Raw genomic sequence first — 24,907 nt, forward strand, 5'->3', positions numbered from 1 at the left:
TTGCTAAATCTGACAACCCTACCCTAAGGGGACTCTTGTCACTGTTTGGGGGAGTTTTAGATTGTCACAACCGATTGTGTGGGGAGTACTATGGGTATTTGGTATTTAGTAGGTTGAAGCCAGGGACGCTGTTAAATAACTTACAATGTACAGGAAAGTCCCCACAAAAAGAATTTTCCAGCCCAAATTGTCAGTAGTGCTCAGCTTGAAAAACCTGGTACTTGAATAAATGATCTCCAAATTTTTTATTATCACAAACTCTCAACATGTTATAACATGAACCCACATTATCAATACATTGTATGTGTGTAATAATGCCCTAATTTGTCGTGGACATTTTTAAATCATAAAAATGTTTTAAAATTTAAAAATTAAAGGATAAGATGAAGATGAAAGAAACATAATATTTTAAAATATAAAACTGTTTATTACCTTTTTGCTTCCACGACCTTGTTTTTAAAGTAAACTCAATTTGATTTTAATTCATTTTTGAAATGATGGTTTAATATAATAATATTTTCAAAGTTTGTACCTATTATCTATTACTTGGTTTTAATGGAAATGAAACTCACAAAGATATAAAGGATCCAAATGGAAAAATATTTAGCTGGACTTACTCAAACATGGGAAAAATATTTAGCTGGATTTACTCAAACATGAAAGTAAAAAAAATTTTTTAATGTTTATTTATTTTGAGAGACAGAGAGGGTGAGTAGGGGAGGGGCAGAGAGAGAGAGAGAGAGAGAGAGAGAGAGAGAATCCCAAACAGGCTCTGCACAGTCAACACAGAGCCTGATGCAGGGCTGGAACCCACGAACCTTGAAATCATGACCTGAACCAAAACCTAGAGTCAGACATCTAACCAACTGAGCCACCCAAGTACCTGAAACATGAAACTAATTTTTAAGTCCCATTCAATTTTATTCAAGTCCAGCTAATTAGTTTTTATTTTCCAGGATATCAATCAGCTGCATTTGCAAATTGATCAGAAGATGTTATATTTTTACTAAATATATTTAAAATCCACTGGATCTCTATTTTATTTGGAAGATTCTTAAACACAGTAGAAAAGTATTTCCAAAGATTTATGTGTGCAAATATGAGCATTTTTATAAGTGACATACTTCCAACAAGACACCTGGGTGGCTCAGTCCATAGAACATGTGACTCTTGATCTTGGGGTCCTGAGTTTACACCCTATGTTGGGCATAGAGCTTACTTAAAAATAATAATATTTTTTTTCTATGTTTTTTGGCAAAAAACCCACCAAAACGCTTCTTAATATCACTTTTCAAAATATTTATAGTAGCTTTCAAAAAGCAATTGTTTTCTCATTCATTACACTATGGACTTTAGCTTGAAGGAACAGTTTCAAAACATGGGGTTTTTTTTGTATTTATAAAATAGCATACTATTCACAGCCACCTTGTTGAAAAAGTCAGCAAAATTTGAATGTCTTGTTTGTTTGTTTGTTTGGTTGGTTGGTTGGTTGGTTGGTTTTTTTCAGCTAGAGAGAGAGAGAGAGAGCAGGGGCAGGGGACGGGGACAGATGGAGAGAGGGAATCCCAAGCAGGCTCCGTGCTCAGCACAGAGACTCACCCGGAGCTCAGTCCCACAACCCTGGGATCACAACCTGAGCCAAAATCAAGAGTCGGACGCTCAACCAACTGAGCCACCCAGGCGCCCCAGAATGTTTCTTTTTGTGAAAGAAAAGTCAGGTATTTATAGGTTCTGACAACTATTTTAATACTTTGACCAGAAATGCCTAGCAAATCTGAGTGAAGCCAAATACCTTTGTCATCAGTCCCCATTCCATCATAGACCACTGTATTATAAAGATTCTGCTATTTAAGTCTTGTTTCTACAAAAATGAACACACTGATGTCATCTCATAAGCACAAAAAATGTAAGATGGGCGAGCACCACTATCAGTCCATCTGCACTGTGGAACTCCTATCTCTCCCTCAAGATTCCAAAATGACTCACAACCAGCTGGCATCCAGACCAAATAAGGATACCAGTGTCCATCTGTATATTGAATAGTAGCAAACCTGAATTTCTTAAATTTTTTTTTTAGATTTAAAATGTGAATAGAAATCTAACATTTTCTTTTAACATTCTGATGGACCATCATCTACACCCTGGATGTGCCCATCCTACTCCACTCGGGGGACAATTACTTTAGAGGATGGGGTAGCTTGGGACCATTTCCACATTATTGCTGAGGAACATGAGGCCTAGACAGGCTGCAGTAAACTGAAGTCAAGAGAAGCCTGGGTTAGAGTTTACTAAAATGGCTCCATCATTCATCAGCTATGCAGTCCTGTGCATAATACATAATCACAGTCCTTCCGTTTTTACATTTATAAAATAGAATAATATTGTAAAGTGGAGATAATACCTCATGGGGGTTGATGTGAGGATTAAATAAAATAATTTTGTTAATACAACCATAATACCTTTCTTAAACCCTCACAAATTAATCACATTCCCCAAACCCTTGCCCTTAGCCTTGACCTCTATCCTCCATTTATGAGGATCATGGAGGCCGTCAGTTGAGAACTCCTTTAATTTTAAGGCTCCTTATCACAAAACTCCTCTTATCCAAGCACAGTGCTTTCACTGTGCTCTGCAACCATCTCATGTTATCTCCTCATGGACCTTGTTCCATCAATTATCCGCTTTTTCCTATGTATTAATCTATTCCAATGCTACTGGCCTTTTCCCCTAAGTTGGAAACCATGTCCAAGTGTCTCCCAACACTGAAAAAATGGAAAAAAATTTTTTTAACTTAGGTAATAAGCTAAAATCCACATTTATGTTCTTCCTTTATTTCTGAAAGGACACTATAAATAATAGCTTATTTAGTATTTATAGATCTACTTCACTATTTTAAACTGCATAACAATGTTCCATAGTCAACAAATATTTCTTGAGTGTCTACACTGTTCTATGCACTAAAGATATAGCAGTTAACAAGCTGGAGTGGGAAACAGAAAGTCAGTGAGGTAAACAAGTAAAATATATAATATTTTAGATGGTGATAAGTACTTTGAATTTAAATTTTTTTTGTTGTTTATTTTTGAGACAGAGAGAGAGAAACAGAGCGCAAGTGGAAGAATGGCAGAGAGAGACACACACACAGAATCTGAAGCAGGCTCCAGGCTCCAGGCTCCAACGTGTCACCACAGAGCCTGACTTGGGGCTCAAACTCACGAACTGTGAGATCATGACCTGAGCCGAAGTTGGACACTGAACCAACTGAGCCACTCAGGCATCCCAAGTACTTCGAGTTTTAAATAGAGTGGTCAGAGAAAGCATATCTGGGAAAAGTGACATTGAATAAAGATTAAAAGAAGGTGAAAGAGAAGCCTTTATGAATATGTAGGAGAAGAACATTCAAAGAAGAGGAAATAGCATCTACAAATGTCCTGAGTCAGGAGAATGCTTGCCATTCAGTTACAGTTAACAGTATCCATATATAAGTGATGTTAAGTACTACTCACATTCAGTCAAGGTCCTATCTGAATATACTAAACCAAAAGACTAAATTGTAAAGTTAACAGCAACCAGCAATCCTTATATAAAACACGAGGAATCGGGAGAGAGATTCTTTTTATCTACACACAGAAAAAGTTACAAGAAAATAGGCATTGCTGTTATTGTGCTCATTTATGTAAGTGGTCACAGGTCCTAGTTGACATTTATAACTGTTGTCTTCCACTATCCATTGATTATTTCCTTTGCCCTCCACTAGAACCTTTGGGTTTTTATCTGGTGGGGTGAACCAAACTTTCATTCCTGAATCTCTCTCAGGGTCCTACTTTTTTCTGACTGCTTTAATTTCCCATCAGTCTTTCCTATTAGATGTGGAAGTGCTCAGAAAATCCCCTGGATTTCAGAGAAACTCTTGGGAAACTGTCCCTATTATGTAGCAGAGACCCAGTTCCCCCTTGGTATTTAGGATCAGTCATCTCAGTGAGTAATCCATTTTTGGCTGTTGGTCCCATGGCATGAAGAGCCCAAAATGGCTAGATGACATCTCAACTTCCCATTCAATGGAACTATTATTGTGTTTGTGGTAGAAGCATTTCCCTGTTGGAACTAAGGCTTCCAAACCAACAGAACTCAAAGTTGAAGAAATGGGAAGTAAAAATTCTGGAAGTAGATTATTAGGTGTAAGAAAGGGAAAAGCCACTTCTATTTCCCACCTTTGATTTGTGGATCTGTTCATTCTGGCTATAGAAGAGACAGCATTAGACATTGAAGGATGTGTTAATTTTGGAAGATAATCCCAATCTTTTAAGATGTCCTCTCCGCACTGATATTGGCATTGAAACCAAGCCATCACTAGGTTGTTCGGACATTCCATCAGACTAGCTGCTTCTGGATAATGGGGTATGTGGAAAGATCAATGAATTCCATAGACAAGAGCCCATTAGCATGCTTCTTTTTTGGTGAAATGTGTTTCCTGATTAGAAGCAATGTCATATAAAACACCATTATAGTAAATATGCATTCTGTTTAAATCCATGGATGATGGTGGTGCTGGCCGAAGTACCATATGAGCAGGGAAGATACAATCCATACCCATAATATACATCTATTTCAGTAAGGACAGATTGCTGTTACCTCTGTGATATAAGGAGTCCAGTGTAATCAATCTGCTACTAATTGGCTGACTGCTGCCCCAGGGAATGTCATACTGAGGGTCTAGCCTAAGTCTTTATTGCAAGTATGTGAGGCTTCCTAGGGGCTTAGCCAGGTCAGACTTATTAAGGGGAAGCTGATGTTGTTGAATCCATGCATAGTCTTTATCCCTGTAACATGGCCATGTTGTACTCGAGCTCCTTGAACAAACACTGCTATGTCTGGAAAAAGGTAGAGTGACATTTATACTATGTGTCCTCTTGTCCGTCTGATTGAGAGCCTCCCCTTCAATAGATGACCTTTTGTGAGCATTTTTATTGAACTCAAATATCGTTACAGCTTGCCCATTGGAAAGGTCCATTCACATACCTCTTCCCCACACCTTCTTTCTAATTATCTTCAAAGGCCTCTATTCTCTCCAAGTCTCCTAAGCATGCAATGAAATCATTAGCAACTACCAGTTAATTAATCAGTACATATCTGTTCTTCTGGCCAGTTCACCATCCAGATAGAGTGGACAACCAAATGTATTTTTTGGAGATCTACCCACTGAGAGGATTTTGCTTCACCACTATCTTTCGAGGATTTTCCAGTTGAGGGTTGTAATGCTACAGCAGTATCTCCTATTGGGTGCAGAAGTATCTGAAAACCAGGCATGACACAGGTAACTTACATTGGTTGATTTTCAAATGTTAAATCAACTTTCAGTTCCTCAAATAGTTTTTATCTTTTCTTGATCATTCTGACTGGAGGCTTGTGGGTTTTATTAATTCAAAAAAGCAAGCTTTTGTTTGCATTGTTTATTGCTATTTTTGTCTATTTTCTATTTTGTTGATTTCTGCTTTTATCTTGATTATTTCCTTCTATTTCCATTGGGCTTAATTTGCTCTTATTTTCTAATTCCTTAAGGTGAAAATGTAGATTGTTGATTTTAGATCTTCTTTTAATATATAAACATTTAAAGCTATAAATTTCCCTGGAAGCACTGCTTTGTCTGTATCCCACAAATATCAAAATGTTTTCATTAACATCCATTTAAAAATATCATCTTTAAAAAATATTTTTTAAATTTTTTAATGTTAATTCATTTTTGAGAGAGAGAAAGAGACAGAGTATGCATGGGGGAGGGGCAGAGAGAGAAGGAGACACAGAATCTGAAGCAGGCTCCAGGCTCTGAGCTGTCAGCACAGAGCCCCACATGGGGCTCAAACTCACCAACTGTGAGATCATGACCTGAGTCTAAGTCAGGCGCTTAACTGACTAAGCCACCCAGGCGCCCCTAAAAATATCTTCTAATTTCTCTTGATTTTTTGACTTGTGGATTATTTAGAAGTATGTATACTGATTTCCAAATATTTTTAGTTTTCTTAGAATCTTGTTATTTATAACTAATCCCAGTGTCAGAGAAACCGTCTTTTAAATTGTCAATGTTTAAAAATTTATCAGTACTTGTTCTTTGGCTTCACATATAGTCTATCCTGGTGAATATGCCATTTGCCCTTGAAAAGAATGTGTATAGTTGTTGGGCATTGAGTTCTATTAATGTCAATTAGGACAAAGTAGTTAATCGTGTTGTTCAGTTCTTATATGTCTTTGAGTTCTATTAATGTCAATTAGGACAAAGTAGTTAATCGTGTTGTTCAGTTCTTATATGTCTTTGATGGTTTTCTACCTGGTTGGATTGTCAGGTTAAAGACTATAAAAGAAAATTCACCTCATGTCATTACTTGTAAGTGTTGACTCCCTGTCAGAATCTACCTGCTTTTGTTCACTCTCCAGTGCCTTCAGGGAGGTGTTTTTATGGTGTGTTTTGTCCAGAGTTTATGTCTCGTCCAGCACAGGGTCTTACTAGAAATACCATAAGTGGGTAATTCCAATAACATTTTATTAAGCTATCCATTTAACTTAGGACACCAGGATCAATCACCCACTGCCAAAGATTCTTACATATCAAAACTTTCTGAACACCATTTCATTTCTGCTACTCCTTATGATAATTGTGCCTACATTGGTTTTTTTTATTTTTACCTGTTAAATAAGCTTTTTATTTTAGAATATTTTAGATTTATAAAAAACTTGTGAAGATAGAATAAAGAGTTCCCATATATCCCCCACCCAACTTCCCCTATTATTAACATCTTATCTTAGTATGGTACCTTTGCATAATTAATGAACCCATATCATTACGTTGTTATTAATTAAAGTCCATACTTCATTTAGATTACTTTAACTTTTACCCGATAATCCTTTTTGTGTTCTAGGATCTTATCAGGGATACCACGTTACATTTCGTTGACATGTCTCCTTAGGTTCCTCTTGGCTGAGACTTTTCCTTGTCTTTGATGACCTTGACAGTTTTGAAGAGTACTAATCAAGTATTTTGTCACTCAATAGGGATTTGTCTGATGTTTATCTCATGATTAGACTGGGGTTGCCTGGCTGGCTTAGTTGGTAGGACATCTGACTCTTGACCTCAAGGTCATGAGTTCAAGACCCACAGTTAGGTGTAGAGATTCTTAAAAAAGAGAGAGAGAGAGATGAGGGACAGAAGCAAAAAAGCCTGGGGCTATGTGTTTTGGGAGGAAGGCCACAGAGTGCCATTTTCATCAAATTATATCAAGGATATTGCTATGGACTGGATTGTGTCCTTCCTTAGCCCCACAAATTCATATGTTGAGCCCTAAGCCCCAATTTGACCCTATTTGGAGATAGGGCCTTTAGGCTGTAATTAAGATTAAATGAAGTAGTAAGGGTGGGGCCTTGATCCAATAGGATTAGTGTCCTTATACAAGAGACACCAGAGATCTCCCTCACCCTCCATCACCTGAGGACATAGTGAGAAATGGGCCATCTACAAGCTAGGAAAAGAGTTTTCAACAGAAACAGAATTAGCCATCACCTTGGTCTGGGATTTCTCAGCCTCTAGAACTATGAGAAATAAATTTCTGTTCTTGAAGCCACCCAGTCTATGGCATTTTGTTATGGCAGTCCTAGTTTTTTTAGGCAGTCCATACATATGACTTATAGCCTTGATAATGTGGCTAAGGTAGTTTTGTCAGATTTCTTCAGTGTAAAGTCACTCTTTGGGCACCAACCCAGATGTCATCATTCCAGTTTCAGTGTCATCCCCTTCCCCATCTTTGCCTTATCTTTCACTAGAGAGTTCTGGCATGGCTATGAAATCAACTTATGTTGTAATTCTGAAATCTGCACAATTAAATTCTATGATTTTCAGCAATATTAGTTTGTAAGTATAAAAAATAAGGGATTCTTTAGGACTGCCAAAGAAGCTTTCTCTGTCTCTTGAACTGAATGTTTAATGACTTGACCTTTTCCATTTCTTATATGAGTTCTTTGTGGGGAGCAAATGAAGCCACTCCCAACATAGAGTTGTTACTGTCTACATTACCATCAAACCGTCATACGTGACTTCAAAGCGTTTGCTTTAGTGGGCACTCCAACACAAATGACTAAAGGTGATAAGTTGATCATTTATGATGCCACTACATCCCATTTCCCACTGACAACTTGCTCAATGTTGCATTTGAATTTAAGGATATAAACAAATCAACCCCAAATCCTATAGCTGAAAGTCAGCCTCCTAGAACTATTCTTGGGACCATTTTCTGTATATTGCAGTGTTCAACAAACTACAGCAGTTACCTTAACTAAGAAAATTCATATAAACAGTTGTTGGAGATATCATAGGCATTGGAGAATTGAAAAGAGAAAGTGGGACTAAGAAGTAGTAACTGCAAGAAGTAGATGGGGAAATAAAGAGTCAAGGTTGGGATCGTTGGGATTAAACACTTGAAGGAGGGGCCCTCGGGAGCTGGAACCCAGACCTTAAAAACACGCTACCTGACTTATACTGGTAGCTCAGTAGCTCAGCGGTGGGCCTCTTCGTGACTCAGACCTCTGAGGGGGTGGCTGCCTAGCTGGTACTGGTCCCTCTGAGGAATGTGATAAGGCTAGTTCTGGGAGTATGGAAAGGAGTCCAGGACTGCTGCTGGCATGTGACTGGATAGAAACAAAAAGCGAACAGGAAGGAGCAGCAGTCCCTTCTCCCTTCTTCCTGCCTCTCATCTCCCACTATTGACTATTGGCAGGAGCTAACAGAGAGCCAGTCTGGTGAAGGAAAAGTGTGAAACGCAAAGACCCAGCCAGCCTCAGCACCACAAAACTAAGCATAAACGGCTTGAAGCTGAGGAACAGCTTCTTTATTACCAGTACAGTTAGACAATCATTGCTCAAATTATATACAAAAAGATGAAGGGGAGGCAGGAGTCTAGGACATTTCACCGATTTCTAGTGTTCGTAACTGAATGAATAGTGGAGAAAGGTAGAATAAATGTGGAGTTGAGAGTTAGAAAGGAGCTAGTTTGCGGCATGTGAAAAGATCTGCTGGGGTTGATAAATTTAGTTTGAGAAGCCTGGAGTCTAATATAGTACAATTCAAAGTGTAGTCTTTGGACTAGCTGGTCTGTAATGTAAACAAAAAAAAATTGCAGTAAAGTATGTATAACTTAAAATCTATCACTTTAATCATTTTACAACTGTGGTAAAAAAAATATATATATATACATATACATATATAATTTAAAATTTACCATTTTAACCATTTTTTAATGTACAATTCCATGGCATTAAGTATATTTACATTGTTTTGTAACTATTACCACCATCCATCTCCAGATTTTTTCCATCATCCCAAACTGAAACTCCATGCCCAATAAACAGTAACTTCCCATTCCTCTCTCCCCCCAGCTCCTGGTCACCACTATTCCACTCTAGTCTCTATGAATTTGACTCTTCTAGCAACCTCATGTAAGTGGTATCATGCATTATTTATCCTTTTGTGTCTGGCTTATTTCACTCAGCATAAATACCTTCAAGGTTCACTCCTGTTGTAGCACGTATTATAATTTAATTCCTTTTTAAAGCTGGAAAACATTTCACTTTCTGCAATTTGGGGGGTTTTTTAAATGCATTTTTATTTATTTTTAAAGTAGACTCTACTCCCAATGTGGAGCTGGAACTCATGACTCTGAGATCAAGAGTCACATGCTCTATGACTGAGCCAGCTAGGTACTCCGCAATTGGCTTTTATCAGTCCTCAATAAGATAAAAGTTTGTTCCAGAATGTGAAGTATCTATGTCAGCAAGCACAGTTTTGTAGGAAGAATTTTTCAGTGAAGGAAACAGTATGGTGATTTACATTTTGGAGCAAGGTCCCTTTTTCATTGCTTTGAGTAGCACTGGGAGTAGGTATTTAGAGACAGCTTTTGACTGGAGATTCAGAAATCATTATTGTGTAAAAGAAAAAAAAAATTCAAACTAGAACCAGAATGCATTTTTTTCATGTTGTAATTTACATCTGCCTTCGAGGGAGAAATGAGAATTTCTGATAAAATGCCTACACAAAATCCTAATAAAACTAAAGGGATTAAAACTTCCAAGAAGCCAGTTATGCACCCAGTCACCTTTCAGTTCAGAGTGTAGTGAATTTCACCAAATATTCTTTTTTTTCTTGTAACTAATCTAAAGTGATTTTTTTCTTTTTTTCTTTTTCTTTCTTTCCTTCCTTCTCTCTTTCTCTCTTCCTCATTCTTTTCTTTCTTTCTTTCTTTCGAAAGATTTTAAGTAATCTCTACACCCAGTGTGGGGCTTGAACTCACAACCCAGAGATCAAGAGTTGCATGCTCCATGGACTGGAAACAGCCAGCCATCCCTAAAATGATTTTTCTAACCAATCTCTTTTCCTCCCAAATATCCCTACCAAAAATAAATCTTTGAATTGGACTTCTCTTTTTTTTTAATGTTTATTTATTTTTTGACAGAGACAGAGTGTGAGCAGGAGAGGGGCAGAGAGAGACTCAGAATCTGAAACAGGCTCCAGGCTCTGAGCTGTCAGTACAGAGCCCAGCGCAGAGCTCGAATTCACAAACCGTGCGATCATGACCTGAGCTGAAGTTGGACGCTTAACTGACTGAGCTACCCAGGCACCCCTGAACTGGATTCTTTTTTTTCTTTTTCTTTCTTTCTTTCTTTCTTTCTTTCTTTCTTTCTTTCTTTCTTTCTTTCTTTCTTTCTTTCTTTCTATATTTATTTATATTTTTATTATTTTTTTAAATTTACATCCAAGTTAGTTAGCATATAGTGCAATAATGATTTCAGAAGTAGAATCCAGTGATTTATCCCCTACATATAACACCCAGTGCTCATCCCAACAAGTGTCCTCCTCAATGCCCCTTGCCCATTTAGCCCATCCCCCACCCACAACCCTCCAGCAACCCTCAGTTTGTTCTCTTATGTTTTGTCCCCTCCCTGTTTTTATATTATTTTTGCTTTTCTTCCCTTTTGTTCATCTGTTTTGTATCTTAAATTCCACATATGAGTGAAGTCATTCTGTGACTAATTTCCATAATACACTCTAGTTCCATCCATGTTGTTGCAAATGGCAAGATTTCATTCTTTCTAAATGCCGAATAATATTCCATTGTATATATAGACCACATCTTCTTTATCCATTCATCCACCAATGGACATTTGGGCTCTTTTCATACTTTGGCTATTGTCGATAGCATTTCTGTAAACATTGGGGGGGGGTGTGCCCCTTCGAAACAGCATACCTGTATCCTTTGGATAAATACCTAGTAGTGCAATATCTGGGTCGTAGGGTAGTTCTATTTTTAATTTTTTGAGGAACCTCCGTATGGTTTTCCAGAGTGGCTGCATCAGTTTGCATTCCCACTGAATTGGACTTCTTAAAGGATAATAGTAAAAAAAAAAAAGAAAGAAAGAAAACAAAAGAAAATTATGAATCAGATGCAGTTATGAAATAAATACATGTCAAAGATTTGACTTAACTCATTATTTAATGAAGGATCTGGAAAAGATGTTACAATCAGTTCAAAGGAAAACCCAAAGACCAAATATCTAAGCCTATCAAAAACGTTGACATACATTTTCTCAATACACACAAAGCTGGCTTATTAAGAGGTGTGGGGGAGTGGGGTTGTCAATAGAAGCTTCACCTAACAGCATTTATTTGCACATCTAAAGACAATAATTATTTGCATTGTTATCAGCTTTCTACAAATTAACATATATCTCTTCAGCAGTGTAAAACAGCTCAAAAACTATAGAAGGCGGAAACCCCATAGAATCTGGTAAGTGGGAAGGGTATGCTTAGAACAATACAGTTTTCTATTTCCCGATCATCTTTTCGCCCATTTAGAAGTATCCTACTATTGGCCTTCTTTGTTGTTGTAAGATACTAAAGAAAGTTTAATGTATGCTCATAACAAAATTATCTGAAAATTTTTCGTATACACTTGGCTTCTAACGTTGGTTGCTGATGTGGGAAAGTGAGGCAGGAATCTTGAAAGTATGAAAGTAAGTAATTTTCACTGAATCCTCATGTTTTTAGTATGACACCCCATTCTTTTTGTTGTTGTTCATTTTTTTTTTTAAGTTTATCTTTTTATTTTGAGGAAAAGAGCAAGCAGGGTAGGGGCAGAGAGAGAGAGAGGGAGACAGAGAATCCCAAGCAGGTTCCACACTGTCAGTGCAGAGCCTGATGTGGGGCTCGATCTCATGAACCAGGAGGTCATGACCTGAGCTCAAATCAAGAGTCGGATGCTCAACTGACTGTGCCACCCAGGTTCCCTAGTTCCCAGGTTCCCTAGTATGGCACCCTTATTCTTAACTAGACAAGGTATCTTCTACTTTATTGTCTCCAGGGAATCAATCCTAAACCTTCTGCAGGGTTGGCAGCTAGGAAGGAAATCAGGTGGTCCAACTGCTTCTGAAATAGACTTTTAACCAGTTATCCTGCTTTTTGTCCCAACTTTACCCCTGCTTCTTGAGGTACCTGGTGCTTTCAATTCTTGAGGCTTTTGGTGGTTTTGTAGGGCAAACCAGGCTTGCTTTTGGCCTGTCCTTTGATAGATGAAGAAGAGTCTGCTAAGTCAGTTCCCACTATCCGTCTGCTTTCCAGCTTCCAAAATGTTAGTGATTTTATCTCCTGTTCTCTAAGAGACTGACTATACAAACAGAAAATAGCCAGGTCTCATATGACAGTAGAACTCTGACCCATGACTCTACAGCAACCACCAGCCTGGGAAGCCAAACCACAGCTTCTGAGTCAAACAGCCCAGAATGGTTAGAGCTTGTTGATGGGTCTGCTTCTTTATATTTTGCCCCTACTTCCAACACAGGACCGACCAGAGAAAGCCAAACCAATCACATAAGAAGCCTGGCTTCTAGTCAGCCCATCTCCAGTTTCCCCATTACAATGGCCACCAACCATATCTGAAGCTGCCCCTGTTTTCATTATAAAAGTTTCCCACTTGTCTGCCTGCCTTTGAGTCTTTGCCAATTGCGAGTGATGGTGGCCGACTCTCTGCTAGGTTTACTCTCATTTTGGTCGTCTGCTTTTTCTATATCTTTTTTACCTTGAAGTTTTTTTTTTTCTTATTTTTTTATTTTTTTAAATTTTTTAATATTTATTTATTTTTGAGAGAAAGAGCACGAGCTGGGGAGGGGCAGAGAGACAGAGGGAGACACAGAATCCGAAGCAGGCTCCAGGCTCTGAGCTGTCAGCACAGAGCCCGATGTGGGGCTTGAACCCATGAACCATGAGATCATGACTTGAGCTGAAGTTGGACACTTAACCGACTGAGCCACCTGGGCGCCCCTTGTTTTCAAAGAGAGATTTCAGTAGGAAGTAGAGTTACATGTGGCTCACTCCATCATCTTAAACTGGCATTCTCTTTGTGTGTGTGTGTGTGTTTGTGTGTGTGTGTGTGTGTGTGTGTGTCTGTGTGTGTCTGTGTGTGTCTGTGTCTGTGTTTCTGACTTAGATGTCAGGAATCCACTTTTACCCTCCAGCTTCAGAAGGTCCACACATAACATTTGCTTTTCTTCTTGCAAACATGGATACAAAATTCAACATCCATTCAAAGTCCTCCAAAGAATCTACTGGAACTAAAACATTAGAGGATGATACACAATTGACTTTCCTGAGCCTTACCTATGAGAGATAGAGGATGAGGTTACATTATGTGTACACATCCCACACCAAAGAACTTAAACTCAACTCCCCAAATGCTTTAAACGTTTCTTTCTCCCTCAAAGATGTCTTTCTCTTTCTCCCAGGAAGCTGGGAGCCTTGCTGACTCCTCCCTTTATCTCTGATTGCTCCCTGAATTTTCTAATTCCTCACCCTTTTACCCTAGGAAGCAGTTCAGCTCAACCTCCATGAGCACCACTCACTACAAAACAAAAGGAATGCTGATTCACCAGCCTTTCAACCCCTATTGTTAGGTGAACTTGTCCCATGGCAGTGAGAGTCTCACCCGCATTTCATTTTATTTCATTAAAAAAATATATTTATTTATTTTGAGAGAGAGAGAGCCCGAGCACAAGGAGGGGTGCAGACAGAGAGAGGGAGAGAAGAGAATCCCAACAGGCTCTGTGGTGACAGCTTGGGGTGCTATCACACAAATTGTGAGATCATCACCTGAGCCAAAATCAAGAGTTGAACACTTAGGGATGCCTTGGTGGCTCAGTCAGTTAAGCATCTGACTTCAGCTCAGGTCAGGATCTTATGGTTCGATCTCATGGTTTGTGAGTTCGAGCCCTGCTTCGGGCTCTGTGCTGACAGGCTCAGAGTCTGGAGCTTGCTTCAGATTCTGTGTCTCCCTCTCTCTGCCCCTCTCCCACTTGCACTCTGTCTCTCTCTCTCAAAAATAAATAAGCATTAAAATAATAATAATAATAATAATAAAAGAGTTGGATGCTTAACTGACTGATACACCAGGTGCCCCAGTCTTACCCTTATTTTAAAGGGTCTTCATGAATTTCTTCTTTTCCAAGAAGTAGTTTCAGTCTAGCTCTTTAGAAGAGAGAAAAAAGTTCCATATATCTCTAAACCACCAAAAAAAGGATACCTTTTCTCATTTGATAACAAATCGTCTTTTTGTCTTTCCAACTAGCTTGTAAGCTTCTTGAGTGCATAGCTACATATTTTTATAATCTGTATAGTACCTAATAATATTACAAAAGTTTATAGAAGGGATCAGTGGACAGAAAGGATAGATAGAATTTTGATGGAAGGAAATAGGATTTTCAGAAAGAGCCTCTTTAGTGGTTCCTCTAAGCTTTGACCTTTATCTCCAACACACTAAACAAATCCAATAAAGGTGTTTTGTTTTCACCTTTATTGTGTATCTTCAAGGCTGGGCCCTGTATTCAACAGGGTTTTTGTTTGTTTGTTTGTTTGTTTTTAAGATGTTATTTTTAAGTAATCTCTACATCCAATGTGGGGCTCAAACTCACAACCCCAAGATCAAGAGCTGCATGTTCTACCGACTGAGCCAGCCAGTTTTAGTCAACTTGTGTGGTATGCATTCAGTATTAATACCTTTCATTTCATGTATCAGTTAGGGATTGGGTTTCATTGCTGGTAACAAAGACTTCACTGTAGTGGCTTAAAAAATTAGTTTATTTTTGGGGGCACCTGGGTGTGGCTCAGTGGGTTAAATGTCTGACTTGGGCTCAGGTCATGATCTCACAGTTGATGAGTTCCAGCCCTGTGTCCGGCTCTGTGCTGACAGCTCAGAGCCTGGAACCTGCTTCGGATTCTGTGTCTCCCTCTCTCTCTCTGCCCCTCCCTCACTCATGCTCTCTTTCTCTCTCTCTCTCTCTCTCTCTCTTAAAAAATAAACATTAAAATGTCTTTTGTAAAAATTAGTTTATTTTCTAATGTAAAAGAAGTCTAGAGGTAGGTAGTTCAGGGTTAATATGGAAACCATAGAAGGCATCAAGGATCCAGGTTTCTTCTCTCTCTCCACTCCACCCTCCTAGGCACCTGGCTTCCATCTTCAAAGTGCCACTGTGGTGGCAGAGAGCTGTTGGAGCCCCAGCTATCAAGTCCTAGTCTTAGCAAGAAATAAGTGGAAGGCTAACAACAAAAAGGCCTGTGACAGTTGTCTGTCCCCTTTTTAAGAACTACTGAAAGTCTAGGGGCACCTGGGTGGCTCAGTCGATTGAGTGTCTGATCTCAGCTCAGGTCATGATCTTGTGGCTCGTGGGTTTGAGCACCACACCACACAGGTTGTCAGCGGGGAGCCTGCTACAAGTCCTCTGTCCCCCTTTCTCTCCACCTACCCTGCTCACGCTCTCTCTCAAAAATAAATAAACACTAAAAAAAAAAAAAAAAAAAAAAAGAACTACTGAGAGTCTAGTGCAAAAACTTTTGTTTAGACCTTACTGGCCAGAACTTAATCACATGGCCATATCCATTACCAATGAAGACAGAAAAGAAATTTTGGGGAAATGCAATTTAAGTGCATTTTTAAATGCAATTAAAAAATTTTTTTAAGACACATTTATTCAACATCATGATCAGACTATTACATTTAGCAATCAATAGCATGGGCACAAAAAAACAATCTACGTTAAAACCATTTGCTGGAATGCTTTACACTTTCCATAGAACAGAAACTAAAATAACCTGTTACACAATTAGTCACAAATACAGTCTTGAGTTTTTTGCCCATACACATGAGTATTGTCTAAAACATGTCTTCTTTGTAGCAGTTAGGCCCTGCCACCACTGTGCTTGGCTGAGTTCACAAATCTGTTGTAACCTGTAGCTTCTCTGGCTCTCCTCTCCTGCTAAGCTTTGTTTCCTGGCCGTAATTAAAACCTTCTGCCACCGCCATAGCCACTGCTGCTGGAACCACCGTAGCCACCTTGGTTTCATGGTTTGACAAAGTACTGGCCTCCACCACCATAGGGGCCAGGGCTTCTGCCTCCAAAATGTCCTCCTTTCATGGGTCCAAAATTTGAAGATTCATTGTTGTAATTGCCAAAATCATTATAGCTTTCACCACCTCCAAAGTTGCTTCCATCGTTACCAGATCTGTTATAGCCATCCCCACTGCCACCATATCCACTACCCCTTTGACTGCCACCAAAGCTACCTCACCCACTGAAGCTTCCTCCATGACCAAAGTTATTCCCACCAAAACCACCTCCATGACCACCACCAAAGTTTCCAGAGCCACTTTGACCTCTTTGGCTGGATGAAGCACTAGCCATCTCTTTCTTAGATAGAGTTCTCCTGACTTCACAATTGTGACCATTCACAGTATGGTATTTTTGAATGACAATCTTGTCTATAGAGTCATGGTCATCAAATGTTATAAAAGCAACCTCTCTTTTTGCCACTGCCTCAGTTAGTCATGATTTCAGTCACTCCAATTTTCCCATACTGTTCAAAATAATCTCTTGGATGATGTTCTTAAATTTTTTTTTAACATTTACTTATTTTTGAGAGACAGAGAGAGACAGGGCATGAGTTGGGGAGGGACAGAGAGAGGGAGACACAGAATCTGAAGCAGGCTTCAGGCTCTGAGCTGTGAGTACAGAGCCCGACACAAGGCTCGAACTCACAAACTGCGAGATCATGCCCTGAGCTGCAGTCGGACGCCCAACCAACTGAGCCACCCAGGCGCCCCTCTTGGATGATGTTCTTCAGTGTCTTCTTCAATGCCACCAACAAAAATCTTTTTCACAGTTAAGTGGGCACCAGGTCTTTGAGAATCTTCTCTGGAGACAGCCCTCTTTGGTTCCACAACTCTTCCATCTACCTTGTGTGGCCTTGCACTCATGGCTGCATCCACCTCTTCCACAGTGGCATACATGACGAACCCAAACACCTCTGGAGTGCTTGGTGTTTGGATCTCTCATAACCACACAGTCCGTAAGCATTCCCCATTGCTCAAAATGGCTCCTCAGACTCTAACCGGTTGTTTCAAAGCTCAAACCTCCGATGAAAAGCCTCGGTAGCTGTTCAGGCTCTTTGGGAGACTCTGACTTAAGACATGATAGTGGTGGGAGGGGAGACTTTAATGATGCTTCCTCAGCAGTGTCCACGGGCAGAAAGCTTAAATGTATTTTTTAAATGCCCCCTGACTTTTGCTACTAGGCAGAGGGGAGAATGGAGATATTGGGTAGGCCACTGGCATTTCCTGCCATCGTTCCTCTTGAATTTTCTGTCTATGACATCCCAGGGTTTGGAATTAAGTTGTCCTCAAAATCGATGAATAAATGAATAAAGCATTTTTAGAAATGCAGCTCATGGCACAATATTCTAAATCAAGCAGCTCATGGCACAATATTCTAAAATGAATTGACTTTATTTCTAGGACAGTTTTAGGTTCACAGAAAATTTGAACAGAAACTAGAGTGTTCCCATACACTACTCCCCCCACCCCAATACACACATACACATACAGTTCCCCCTACTATTAAATTTTGCACTGGTGTGGTACATTTGTTTCAACTGACTAACCAATATTGATAAATTATTACCAACTAAAGAATAGAGTTTATTTTAGTGTTTTCCCTTTGTGTTGCACAATTCTATATGGGTTTTGATACATGCATAATGTCATGTATCCCCCATTACAGTATCATACAGAATAGTTTCACTGCCCTAAAAAATCCTCTGTGCTCCACCTATGCACCCCTCCTTTCCTCCCCAGGAACGCCTAGCAACCACTGATTTTTTTACTGTTGCCACAGTTTTGCCTTTTTTATAATGTCATATAGTTGGAAACATACAGTATGTACCCTTCTCAGACTGGCCTCATTCACTTAGCAATATGCACTTAAGATTCCTCTATGTCTTTTTGTGGCTTGATAGCTCATTTCTTTTTATTGCTGAATAACATCCCACTGTATGGATGTGCCACAGTTTGGTTATACATTCACCTATCGAAGAACGTCTTGGTTGCCTTCAATTTATGACTAAAGCTGCTATAAACATTTGTGTGTAGGTTTCTGTGTGGACTTAAGTTTTCACTCATTTGAGCAAAAACCTAGGAGCATGATTTCTGGATCATATAGTAAAACTATATTTAGCTTTGTAAAAAACTGACAAAATATCTTTAGAAGTGGCTGCACCATTTTGCATTCCCACCAGTAATGAATGAAAGTTCCTGTTGCTCCATATCCTCATCACCATTTGGTGTTATCAGTGTTTGAATTTTAGCCATTCTAAAATGATTCAGCCATTCAATGAGATGATGTTATCTAATTGTTGTTGAGAGAGACAGAGAGAGACAGAGAGGAAGAGGGGCAGAGGGAGAGGGAGAGAGAGGAAGAGGGGCAGAGGGAGAGAGAGAGAATCTTAATCTCAACACAGAGCCTGATGTGGGACTTGATCCCATGACCTTGGGATGATGACCTGAGCAGAAATCATGAGTCTGACGCTCAACTGATTGATCCACCCAGGCGCCCCTCTAATTGTTGTTTTAATTTACAATTTCCTAGTAACATATAATGTTGAACATCTTTTCATCTGCTTATTTGGATAGCCTATATCTTATTCAGTGAGGTGTCTATTCAAATCTTTTGATCACTTAATTTTTTCATTTTTTATTTTTGAGAGAGAGAGAGAGAGAGAGCACAAGGGTGAGTGAGGGGCAGAGAGAGAGGGAGAGAGAGAATCCTGAAGGGGTCGAGCTCACCTGATATGGGGTTCAAACTCACAAACTATGAGACCATGACCTGAGCTGAAGTGGGACACTTAACCAACTGAGCCATCCAGGAGCCCCACTTTTGGTTACTTTTTAATTGGGTTGTTGAGTTTCAAAATTTCCTTGTATATTCTGGGTAATAGTCTTTTATTAGATAAGTGTTTGCAGATGTATCCTCTCAATCTGTGGCCTATCTTTTCATTCTCTTGTCTAATCATTTTTTTGGCATAAAGTTGTTCATCATATTTTGCAGTTTCTTAAATCTCTGCTTATTTTATATCCCCCCTTAAATAAACATTATTTATTTGTTGCTACTTCTCTTTTATCTAGATCAATCTCACAGGAACTTGTTTTATTAGTCTTTTCAAATATCTAACTTTAGTTCTTTTGTTCATCTATCACATCTTTTTCTATTTTATTTATTTATTCTCTGATTTTTATCTTCTTCCTTCCTACTATTTTGGATTTATGTTTTTTGTTTCTTCTACTGTATTAGGATGATCACTTATATATTTAATTTTTAGTTTTTCTTATTTTAGAGTGTAAAAGCATATAAGGTTATTAATTTGCCTGCATCCTATAAATTTTCATATATAGTATTTTTATTACCTCTCAAATATATTATTATAACTTTATTTCCACTGGGATTTTTTTTTGATCTTTCAGTTATTAAGATTTTTTAAAATCTTCAAATATATAGAGTTTTAAAAATAATTTTGTTATTGACTTCTAGCTTAATTGTACTAAGATCAGAGAATGAGATCTGTATGATAGCAATTTTATGCAATTTGTAGTAAATTGCTCAATGGCCTAAATAAAAGTTAATTTTCTTAAGTCTTCTTTGTAAGTTTTGTTTTGTTTTTTTGTTGCTGCTTCATTGTCCTTTATTTTTTTTTAATTACTTTATTTAAATTCAAGTTAGTTAACAATGTTCTATTAGTTTCAGGAGTAGAACCCAGTGATTTGTCACTTACATATGACACCCAGTGCTCATCCCAACAAGTGCCCTCCTTAATGGCATCACCCATTTAGCCCATCCCCTTCCTGATAAGTTTTAAAAGTATTTGTGTTCTCAAAATGCTGGATGCAGGGTTCTATATGTGTTCCTTAGAAACTGTTAATTAATGGTGTTGGAGATACTCCAGCAATGACTGGTGTTTCTTGGATATATTTACCTATGTAGATGTTATTGACTGAATGTTTTGTGTCTTCTCAAAATCCATATGCTGAAAACTAACTTCCAGTATAATGATATCAGGAGGTGGGGACTTTGGGAGGTGATTAGGTCATGGGAGTGGAACCTCATGAATGAAATTAGCGACTTATAAAAGAAGCCCACAAGAGCTCCTTATCTCTTGGCCAAGTGAGGGCACAATGAAAAGACAGCAGTCTATAAACTAGGTGGCAGGCACTCACCAGACAAAAAAAAGCTGTCAGCACCTTGATCATGGACTTCCCTGCCCCAAAACTATGAGAAATAAATTTCTGGGTTTTTTTTTCAATGTTTATTTATTTTTGAGAGACAAAGCATGAGCAGGGGAGGGGCAGAGAGAAAGGAAGACAGAGAATCCGAAGCAGGCTTCAGGCTCTGAGCTGTCAGCACAGAACCTAACACAAGGCTCAAACTCCCAAATGGTGAGATCATGACCTGAGCTGAAGTTGGACGCATAACAGACTAAGCCACCCAGGCACCCCTAAATTCCTATTGTTTATAAGCCACCTAGTCAATGGCATTGTGTTACAATAGTCTACACAGACTAAGACAAAGAATGAGGTACTAAAAAGCTGACTGGGAATCCTTTATGCACAGATGGGGCTTGTTGGGTTGGAACTTCAATGTAGGACCCAGACAATTTATTATGGTGTATGGGAGGAAAATTTGTTTCCTCTACCCTTCTAGATTCTTCTAGCTGGTCTATTAATTAAACTGACATAAGACAGATTAACAGAAGAAAACAAATTGAGAGTCCTATAAGAATGAGACCCAAGGACAAGTCAGGCAATTGAGGCTTAAATGCCATCTTAAGTTAAAGAATAGAATAGAATAGAATAGAATAGAATAGAATAGAATAGAATAGAATAGGCCTGGGGATTCAAATGGGAGGAGGGGAACTCCCAGGACAATAAGAAGAGCAGGTATTTGGTAATTAGATATTTGCCCTGCCGTACATTAAAAGTTATTAAAAGTTATCTCTGGTAATAAGTCTCTTTCTGAGCCAGACCCCCATTTTAAATTCTTTATGTAGTTAAAAGACAGGTAAAACTTTTCCTTAAACCTGTTGGGTCTTAATTGCCTTTAGTTCAAAATAATCCACATGTCAAAATGGCATATGTTGGTGTCATGTATTCTGCTCCTCCTCAATGGGATTCCTCAAATGTCAATATTCTGTCATTCCAATCAAATTTATGTCTTATAAAATTACACTGAGATTTGTCTGCTATTAACTCCATTCCTATTCTTATTTTTAAATTCTTTTTTAATGTTTATTTATTTTTGAGAGAGACAGAGACAGAATGCAAGTGGGTTGGAGCAGAGAGAGAGGGAGACACAGAATCTGAAGGAGGCTCCAGGCTCCGAGCTGTCAGCACAGAGCCCGATGTGGGGCTCGAACTCACGAGCTATGAGATCATGACCTGAGCCGAAGTCGGATGCTTAACCAACTGAGCCACCCAGGTGCCCCTCTCCATTCCTATTCTTTTTCTTCTTTGGGTTTATAAACTTTTCACTCCTTTACTTTCATTTAAAAAAAAAAAAAAAACTTTTTATTGAAGTGTATATGCATCCAGGAAAGTGTCCACAAATATGTAATGTGAACACACACGTAAACCAGCACTCAGATTAAGAAACAGAACGTTATCAGCACTTCATGAGCCTCCTCATGCTCTCTTCCAGAGTCATTACTCTACGTTGACTTCTAACAGCATGGATATTTGGGTAGTTTCCAGTTTAGGGCCGTTGCCAACATGAGTATGGGTTTTTTTGTATATGTCTGTTCAGTGAACATATGTACACATTTTTGTTGGGCTTATACCTAGGAGTGAAACTGTTGGGACAGAGGCTATGCATATATTTAGCTTTAGTTGATCCTGCCAAACAGTTTAACAAAGTGATGGTACCCATTTATTTACCCTCAGAAGCATATGAGAGCTCTGGTTGCTCCACAACCTTGTCAATCCTTGGCGTTTTGTGTCTTTTTCATTTTAGTCTTTCTGGTGGATATGGTCTCTCATTGTGGTTTTAATTTGCATTTCCTTTTAACTTTTTTGTTATTTTAGATGTTTCTGGATGGAGCAGATTAAAATGCAGGGAGTTAATCCTCTACATATGCCATAAATTTCCCCCTTATGGGTACTTACCTAAAGGAACTTAGAACTTCTTTTCCTTTACAGGAGGCAATATAATCTAGAGAATGAGGGCAACATGCTTTGTAAGAAGATATACTGAGGTTTGATTCACAGCTCCAATGTTTACTTGCTGCCACCCTGAGAAATTTATTTAACCTTTCTCCATTTTATGTAAAATGTCACTGATAATAGTACTGTTTCAGGAGGTTGTTGTGAGGATCAAATGAGATAAAATACATAAAACAATTTGCAAAGTTTCTAGCACAGTGCATGTACACAGTCAACAATGGCATCTATTATTGTACTTTACATTGTTTATGCACATCGCATTTCTCCTTCCGTTACACATTCTATGACAAAATAACAACACAGAGCACACATTAGCTTCTTCAAATATAATAGTTGCTGATAAAGACCGGTTGAATGAATGATTTTAAATATAAACACAAGGTATTGTGGTTATTGTTATACAAGATGGCGTAATTATTGTAATGGCAATGGTAGAAAATGCACTGCTTCTCAGGAATACATTATTTAAACAAGTGTCTGTCTTATTTACCTTTATCATTTAACAGTTAAGACAATTAGAGCAGTAGAGTAGCATTACTGGAGCTAATTAGTAATAACAATTAGATGTTCCATATTGCATTTGAGAGGGTTCCAGAGGCCACTCCTTTCAAAACCCAAATCAAAACAAACAAAAATACCACCCCAGAAACAAAAACACAAATACCCTTTTCTGAAGAGACGATAGCCTTTCCAATTTTAACAGATCCTTTGTTCAGCACTGGAGAAACTGGGGCGGGCACAGCTGCCCGAGCAGCTACCGTACAATATGGCGTCGCCCATTTGTACACACCGGCTGGGATTACATCCTCCTAGCCCGTCGCAGGACCGGAAGTGGCTTCGGCCCTAGTGGATCCGGGTGGGTGCGCGCAGGTGGCGGTGGAGGGTTCCAGCTCTTCAGCGTGAGGTTCCGCAGGTGTTCGGTTTGGGTCCCGGTCGCAGGTGAGTGAGGATCAGGGACCCGCGAGGCCTTTCACCCGCCTCTGCGAGGGAAGGAGGGGGTTTCCAGTGCCGATTGAGGGGAAGGGTTGTGGAGCCGGCGATGTCACTGTCTGCGGGGGCGACTTATTGCGCGGACCCCGCCGTCCCCAAGCGACTTGGCCCAGCCCTTCCTTCTTCCCCTAACCGGCGCGGCCTCCTCGCTCCCCTGCCCCGCGACGGTTCAGCACCCAGGTGTGCGACGGGGGCTCTTGTCCCGGGCCGCGGCCACCCACGCGCCCTCTCGAACTCCCTTCGTCTCTCTTTAGGAGCACGTACCAAACCTTCATGGTTTCTAGACCCAGTCAGCTCAAAAGGAGGCACCGCCCACAGCACCTGGCAACTCCTTGGGCGCCGCTGCGTGTTCCACGCGGCCACAGTGACAGTTTCTCCCCGAGGTTCGTGGGGACCTGCCCCCGCCTCTGCTGTTACCACCCCTTTCCTCCCAGACCACACCCGCTGCTCTGGGCCTTGCTGGGAGCCACCTCTTTTCTCGCATCCCTGGGATCAAAACTAGAACCCTAGTGGTTAGTGCACAATTGATCCTTGCTCATTAAAAGAAAAGCAAACCCAGCCCTTTCTAAGCTTTTGATATACTGATTGGACGCAAACTCTCTTAGGTGCCCATGCCTTGGAAACATTACATTACTTTTACCGTATTTTAAAAATTGTATTACATGGTTAGAAGGAACCTCCCGGGAAGATTTTGTTAATTATCAGAATTAGGAAGTGCGGGAGACAAGCAGTTTATTGGGGGAAGTAATGATTGGTTTTGGTCAAGTTCAGTTAGTTTTAAAAAATGTATTTATTCTTTTATATTTATTTTAGTTGCAGTCCATGCATACGGTCCTAAAAAAAAAATCATGTAAGAAATTTAAAATGGATATTTGATCTCTTTCCATCTCCATCTTCTTTAATTTCTTAGCCCTAAAGTAAGAACTGTTACCAGTTTGGGATGTGTGTGTGTGTGTTTTTCTCTTTCTTTACATTTATTGACAAGTGTTTGTTCGTATAAGTTACATGCATGTAAGGTTTCATGTTAAATTTTTACTGACATACTTTACAAATACAGCATATTGTACCTATTCAGCAACTTGACTTCTTATACTTAAAAATGGGCCTTGGAACTTTTTATTTGTCCCTATGTAGAGAGACCTACCTTATTCTACTTGCTCTGTAAATTCCATGGTATATTAAGATTTCGCAGTATGAGAAGTTCCATAGATTGTTTACAGTTAGACACAGTGAGGCAGAGAACATCCTTCCAAATGTGTCTGTGTGCCCATGTGAACATTTCAAACCTGCAGATTGAA

The 24,907-nt window shown here is 39.3% G+C and overlaps 1 protein-coding gene, 1 long non-coding RNA gene and 1 pseudogene across 5 annotated transcripts in view; 1 reads left to right on the top strand and 2 right to left on the bottom strand.

Annotated features, from left to right (window-relative positions):
* Positions 1 to 24,907, top strand: part of EXD2 (exonuclease 3'-5' domain containing 2) — a 90,495-nt gene that overhangs the window by 12,067 nt on the left and 53,521 nt on the right. The window contains exons 2-3 of one of the 4 annotated variants that reach the window (XM_027066026.2): positions 5,147 to 5,314; positions 9,418 to 9,477. The exons of 1 other annotated variant lie outside the window; for it this stretch is intronic. The gene's annotated coding sequence lies outside the window, so the exon portion shown is untranslated. Of the gene's footprint in view, positions 1 to 5,146; positions 5,315 to 9,417; positions 9,478 to 23,416; positions 23,559 to 24,907 lie in introns of those variants that run through there. 2 more of the 4 variants (XM_015068438.3, XM_015068439.3) reach the window with 2 other exon arrangements.
* Positions 14,396 to 17,616, bottom strand: LOC128316174 (heterogeneous nuclear ribonucleoprotein A1-like; annotated as a pseudogene).
* On the bottom strand, positions 19,117 to 23,422 carry LOC128316066 (uncharacterized). The gene is made up of 2 exons (XR_008299496.1): positions 23,284 to 23,422; positions 19,117 to 22,608 (listed from the first exon to the last, which is right to left on the bottom strand). It is a non-coding gene; the product is annotated as an uncharacterized LOC128316066 (long non-coding RNA).

Source organism: Acinonyx jubatus, chromosome B3 (genome assembly GCF_027475565.1).
Source record: "Acinonyx jubatus isolate Ajub_Pintada_27869175 chromosome B3, VMU_Ajub_asm_v1.0, whole genome shotgun sequence".
NCBI lineage: Eukaryota > Metazoa > Chordata > Mammalia > Carnivora > Felidae > Acinonyx > Acinonyx jubatus.